We start from the raw sequence: 7,212 nt of genomic DNA, 5'->3' as shown, positions 1-7,212 counted from the left end.
CAGCAGTAGCGAAGGAATCGCTCGATCGGGTTCAGTTAACAGCCATCGATCGATCGCTCGGGTTCAGTAACGCGTAGCCTGCAGTGCAATAGCTCGGGTTCAGTCAGAGCCCAACGCCTCGCTTGGGTTCAGTTAGAGCCAACGCCTCGCACACACGTGCATACGTTACGACAGAAACACGCATCGCTCGGCCCCCAACCTCCCACCGTAACCGGGAACTCCCCGAAATTTTCCTCGCCCTTGCTTCTACCACGGTTTTTTCCGTCATGGACGGCCCAAAGAATGTCATGCAGCAGCGTCTCCGGCCCGCCCAGGACGAAAAGCCCATTTTCTATCATGATTTTTTGTCATAGAAGTAGGAGCCCGCCACATCTATGATGATACCGGGTTTTGTCACAATGATCGTCATAGAAGTGTCATATGTATGATAGAAAAAAATTCGTTCAGCCCAAAATGTCATGGATGTGTCTTTTTTGTAGTGTATATATATCTAATTGGATGTAGGTCAGCATGAACTATTATTGTTGACAATACCCTTGAGGTAAGAGGTTGGGAGGCAAAATTATAAGCCCCTATCTTTCTCTATGTCTGATTAAAACTCTGTAACCACAAGTATTGTGTGAGTGTTAGCAATTGTGAAAGACTAAATGATAGTTGAGTATGTGGACTTGCTGAAAAGTTTTGACATAGACTCTTTCTGATGTTATGATAAATTGCAATTGCTTCAATGACTGATACTATAGTTTGTTGGTTGTCAATAATGTTTCTGATTCATACTTTGCATTGTGAATAGATTATTACTTAAGCATAAGAAATCATATGACATTATCCATATATGTTGCTGTTATGAGAATAATCATGATGCCCTCATGTCCGTATTTTATTTTATCGACACCTCTACCTCTAAACATGTGGACATATTTATCGTTATCGGCGTCCGCTTGAGGACAAGCGAGGTCTAGGCTTGGGGGAGTTGATACGTCCATTTTGCATCATGCCTTTATATCGATATTTATTGCATTATGGGTTGTTATTACACATTATGTCACAATACTTATGCATATTCTCTCTTATTTTACAAGGTTTACATAAGGAGGGAGAATGCCGGCAGATGGAATTCTGGGCTGGAAAAGGAGCAAATATTGGAGACTTAATCTGCACAACTCCAAAAGTCTTGAAACTCCACGAAAGTTATCTTTGGAAATAATAAAAAATACTGGAAGAAGAATCCACATCAGGGGGGCCTCCACCTTTCCACGAGGGCGGGGGCGCGCCCTACCCCCCTGGGCGCACCCCCCCTGCCTGGTGGGCCCCCTGTTGGCCCTCCGGTGCCCATCTTCTACTATATGAAGTCTTTCGTCTGAAGAAAAATCATAAGTAAGCTTTCGGAACGAAACTCCGCCGCCACGAGGCAGAACCTTGGCGGAACCAATCTAGGGCTCGGGCAGAGCTGTTCTGCCGGGGACACTTCCCTCCGGGAGGGGGAAATCATCGCCATCATCATCACCAACGCTCCTCTCATCGGGAGAGGGCAATCTCCATCAACATCTTCACCAGCACCATCTCCTCTAAAACCCTAGTTCATCTCTTGTATCCAATTCTTGTCTCTAAGTCTGGGATTGGTACTTGTAGGTTGCTAGTAGTGTTGATTACTCCTTGTAGTTGATGCTAGTTGGTTTATTTGGTGGAAGATCATATGTTCAGATCGTTTCACTAGTAGAAAAGGGGGCAACGGTCCAGGCCGGGTCAGCCCATTAGTCCCGGTTCAGTCCAGAACCGGGACCAATGGGGGCATTGGACCCGGTTCGTGAGCCCAGGGGGGCGGCCGGGCCACGTTGGCCATTGGTCCTGGTTCATCTGGACCTTTTGGTCCCGGTTGGTGGGACGAACCGGGAATAGTGGGCCTCGCGCCTAGCCCACCACCATTGGTCCCAGTTGGTGGCTTGAACCGGGACCAAAGGCTCCCCTTTAGTCCCGGTTCATGCCACCAACCGGGACTAATAAGGTGCCTATATATACCCCCTCGCGTAAGAGCAGAGCACACTGCTCTGTTTTTTTCTGGCCGAGGGGGAGAGGGCTTTGTGGTGCTCTAGCTCACCTCCTATGCACACAAGGTGTTCGATGGAATGCCCGAGCCACACTACTTAAGTTTTCTCCTCTCCAAGATCGACCTCCTAGCTCCATTTGCCTCAATATTTGTCTAGGTTTAGCGGTCCATCACGCCCCGTCCCCGTCTTCACCGCCGTCGATCACCCGCCCGAGCTCATCGCCGGCACCACCGTGGTGAGCCTCTTGTTCTTATCTTCTTTCTGAAAGGAAAAATATCCTTACTTGTATGTTTTCTTACTTTTATTATTGCATCTTATATAGTGCGATGGTTTTGGTATCCGTCCTCGTCGGCCCTCGTCCTATCTATGATTCGGATGTGGTATATATATTACCTTTATAACTATTGATTCATTTATTGTTTATGAAAATTATGCCGACCAACGTGACATAGATTTTATTTATGTAGGATGTATGTGAATCGGAAATTCCAACCGACCCTATTGTCGAGAGGTTAAATTTAGTTGAAAAAGAAAACAATTTGTTGAAGGAAAAAATAAAAAAATTGAGGAGGAGAACATGATATTGGAGTTGCATGTTGTGGATGTCATCGATGATCACAAGATCAAGATGGATGCAATGCGCTTGAAGATTAGAAAGATTAGAAAATATGCCATTCATACCGAGGCTTGGTATCATTATGCCGTTGGATCAATTGTTACCTTGGTTGCGATTATGATCGCATTTGTTTTCGCATTGAAATGTTCTACATAGTTTCAATGTATGGTTTAATTAATTAGATGCTCTGGAGAGCTATATGTTGTTAGATGAGAACTATGTATGTACTTTGGTTTTAATGTGATGATGAACTTCTATTAATTTGGACACTTAATTATATATAATGCACGCAGATGAACCGGCAATGGATGTACGGTGACAGACACAACTCCGAGTACATTAAGGGCGTGCATGAGTTTCTCGATGCGGTTGAGGCAAACAAGCAGAATGGTTTTATGTGTTGTCCATGCACTGAATGTGGGAATACGAGGTCTTACTCTAACCAGAAAATCCTTCAATCCCACCTGCTTTATAAGGGTTTCATGCCACACTATAATGTTTGGACGAGGCACGGAGAAATAGGGGTTATGATGGAAGACGGCGAAGAAGAAGAGTACGATGACAACTATGTGCCCCCTGAATATGGTGATGCTGCAACGGGGGGAGCTGGTGAAGATCAAGAGGAACCAGACGACGTGCCCAATGATGCTGCAGCGGGTGAAGCTGCTGAAGATCAAGAGGAACCAGACGATGTGCCCGATAATGATGATCTCCACCGGGTCATTGTCGATGCAAGGACGCAATGCGAAAGTCAGAAGGAGAAGCTGAAGTTCGATCGCATGTTAGAGGATCACAAAAAAGGGTTGTACCCCAATTGCGAAGATGGCAACACAAATCTCGGTACCATACTGGAATTGCTGCTGTGGAAGGCAGAGAATGCTGTGGCTGACAAAGAATTTGAGAAGCTACTGAAAATATTGAAGAAGAAGCTTGCAAAGGATAACGAATTTCTCGACAGTACATACGTAGCAACGAAGGTCATATGCCTTCTAGGACTGGAGGTGGAGAAGATACATGCATGCCCTAATGACTGCATCCTCTACCGCGGTGCATACAAGGATCAGAACGCATGCCCGGTATGCGGTGCATTGTGGTATAAGATCAGACGAGATGACCATGGTGATGTTGACGGCGAGCCCCCCAGGAAGAGGGTTCCTGCAAAGGTCATGTGGTATGCTCCTATAATACCACGGTTGAAACGTCTGTTTAGAAACGAAGAGCATGCCAAGTTGATGCGATGGCACAGTGAGGACCGGAAGAAAAACGGGAAGTTGAGAGCACCCGTTGACGGGTCGAAGTGGAGAAAAATTGAGATAAAGTATCGGGATGAGTTTGCAAAGGACCCAAGGAATGTATGGTTTGCTTTAAGCGCGGATGGCATTAATCCTTTCGGGGAGCAGAGCAGCAATCACAGCACCTGGCCCGTGACTCTATGTATGTATAACCTTTCTCCTTGGATGTGCATGAAGCGGAAGTTCATTATGATGCCAGTTCTCATCCAAGGCCCTAAGCAACCCGGCAACCACATTGATGTGTACCTAAGGCCATTAGTTGAAGAACTTTTACAACTATGGAATGGAAACGGTGTACGTACGTGGGATGAGCAAAGACAGGAGGAATTTAACCTAAAGGCGTTGCTGTTCATGACCATCAACGATTGGCCCGCTCTCGGTAACCTTTCAGGACAGACAAACAAAGGATACCACGCATGCACGCACTGTTTAGATGACACTGAAAGTATATACCTGGACAAATGCAGGAAGAATGTGTACCTGGGCCATCATCGATTTCTTCCGACCAAACATCAATGTCAAAAGAAAGGCAAGCATTTCAAAGGCGAGGCAGATCACCGGAAGAAGCCCGCCATGCGCACCGGTGATCACGTACTTGCTATGGTCAATGATTTACACATAATCTTTGGAAAGGGTCCCGGCGGACTAGCTGTTCCGAATGACGCTGAGGGACACGCACCCATGTGGAAGAAGAAATCTATATTTTGGGACCTACCCTACTAGAAAGACCTAGAGGTCTGCTCTTCAATCGACGTGATGCATGTGACGAAGAACCTTTGCGTGAACCTGCTAGGCTTCTTGGGCGTGTATGGGAAGACAAAAAAACCTGAGGCACGGGAGGACCTGCAACGTTTGCTCGAAAAAGATGGCATGCCTCCAAAGCAGTATAAAGGTCCTGCCAGCTACGCTCTTATGAAAGAAGAGAAAGAAATCTTCTTTGAATGTCTGCTCAGTATGAAGGTCACGACTGGCTTCTCGTCGAATATAAAGGGAATAATAAATATGCCAGAGAAAAAGTTTCAGAACCTAAAGTCTCATGACTGCCACGTGATTATGACGCAACTGCTTCCGGTTGCATTGAGGGGGCTTCTATCGGAAAACGTCCGATTAGCCATTGTGAAGCTATGTGAATTCCTCAATGCAATCTCCCAGAAGGTGATCGATCCAGAAATCGTACCAAGGCTAAGGAGTGATGTGGCGCAATGTCTTGTCAGTTTCGAGCTGGTGTTTCCACCATCCTTCTTCAATATCATGACGCACGTCCTAGTTCATCTAGTCGACGAGATTATCATCCTGGGGCCCGTATTTCTACACAATATGTTCCCCTTTGAGAGGTTCATGGGAGTCCTAAAGAAATATGTCTGTAACCGCGCTAGGCCAAAAGGAAGCATCTCCATGAGCCATAAAACAGAGGATGTTATCGGGTTTTGTGTTGACTTCATTCCTGGCCTTAAGAAGATAGGTCTCCCTAAATCACGGTATGAGGGGAGACTGACTGGAAATGGCACCCTTGGAAGTGACCCAATAATATGTAGGGACGGATATTCTTGGTCTCAAGCACACTACACAGTTCTACATAACTCTACGGTGACCCCGTATGTCGATGAACACAAGAACAGACTGTGCTCCAAACACCCGGAGCAGTGCGACGACTGGATTACATGTGAACACATCAAGACTTTCAGCAGTTGGTTGGAAACATGTCTCAGAGGTGACAACACTGTTTGTGATGAGCTGTACTTGTTGTCCATGGGAACATCTTTGTCTGATTGACTTACAAAGGATACGAGATAAATGGGAATACATTTTACACGATCGCCCAAGATCAAAAGAGCACCAACCAAAACAGCGGTGTCCGCTTTGATGCAGCAACCGAGAGTGGAAAGGACACATATTATGGTTACATAGTGGAAATATGGGAACTTGACTACGGACATGATCTTAAGGTCCCTTTGTTTAAGTGCAGATGGGTCAATCTGTCAGGCGGCGGGGTACAGGTAGACCCACAGTACGGAATGACAACACTGGATCTAAAAAATCTTGGGTACACTGACGAACCATTCGTCCTAGCCAATGATGTGGCACAGGTTATCTATGTGAAGGACATGTCTACCAAACCGAGAAAAAGAAAAGATATGGAAGCGAATACATCATACGATGAGCCAAAGCGCCACATAGTTCTTTCAGGAAAAAGGGACATCCTGGGAGTGGAGGGCAAGACAGACATGTTTGAAGATTATGAAAAGTTTCATGAAATTCCTCCCTTCCATGTCAAGGCTGACCCAAGCATCCTGATAAACGATGAAGATTATCCATGGTTACGGCGCAATAAGCAAATGACACAAGTGAAGAAAAAGTGATGATACCATGCCAACTTTGTAACACACGAGTATGCTATGCCAACTTTTTCAGAGTTCATTTGAAAACTATGAATTTAGGTCGAATTTTCTCTATAGGTGCATCTATGTTCATTTTTTTAGTAAAGTTAATCACAAACTTGTGATTCACACAAATTTCAAAGAATTCAAATTTTAACTATTCAAATTTGAAAACTAATGGCACTAACAGAAAGTTTATAATTTTTCTAAAACTAATGGCACTAACAGAAAGTTTATAATTTTGCTGACCTAAAAGCAAAAAGAAATAAAAAATAAAGCAAAAAACAAATGAAAATAAATAATGTAGAAAACAAAATAAAAAATCTGGAAAACAAAAAATAGCAACAATAAGTATTTTTTTTTGTAAATAGAAACAAAATAAAATAAATAAAGCAACAAAGAAAACAAAAAAACTAAAATAGTGTTTTCAAATTTGAAAACTAATGGCACTAACAGAAATTTTATAATTTTTCTAAAACTAAAAGCAAAAAGAATAAAAAAATAAAGCAAAAAACAAAATAAAATAAATAAAGCAACAAAGAAAAAAAATGTGCTACCTACTGGGCCCCCACGGCCTGAATACGACTAGAAACCCTACCATGGGCTAGGATTCAGGCCCGCAGGAGGCCCAGTAGGCCCACAGGCACACAGCGCAGGGTTAGGCCCGAAAACCTGCATTTGAGAGGAGCTCGAGAAGGAAGGCGCAGTAGCGCTTATAAACCACTCTCGAGCTCTCTCAGCTAGCGAGGTGGGACTAAAGTTTTGGCGCGGGGCAGCACAAGGCCTTTGGTCCCAGTTGGTGCCAGCAACCGGGACTAAAGGGGGCATTGGTCACGGTTCGTGGCACATACCGGGACCAATGCACCCCTTTAGTCCCG

Source organism: Triticum dicoccoides, chromosome 3A, assembly GCF_002162155.2.
Source record: "Triticum dicoccoides isolate Atlit2015 ecotype Zavitan chromosome 3A, WEW_v2.0, whole genome shotgun sequence".
Taxonomy (NCBI): Eukaryota; Viridiplantae; Streptophyta; class Magnoliopsida; order Poales; family Poaceae; genus Triticum; species Triticum dicoccoides.
This window is presented reverse-complemented; position numbering follows the sequence as displayed.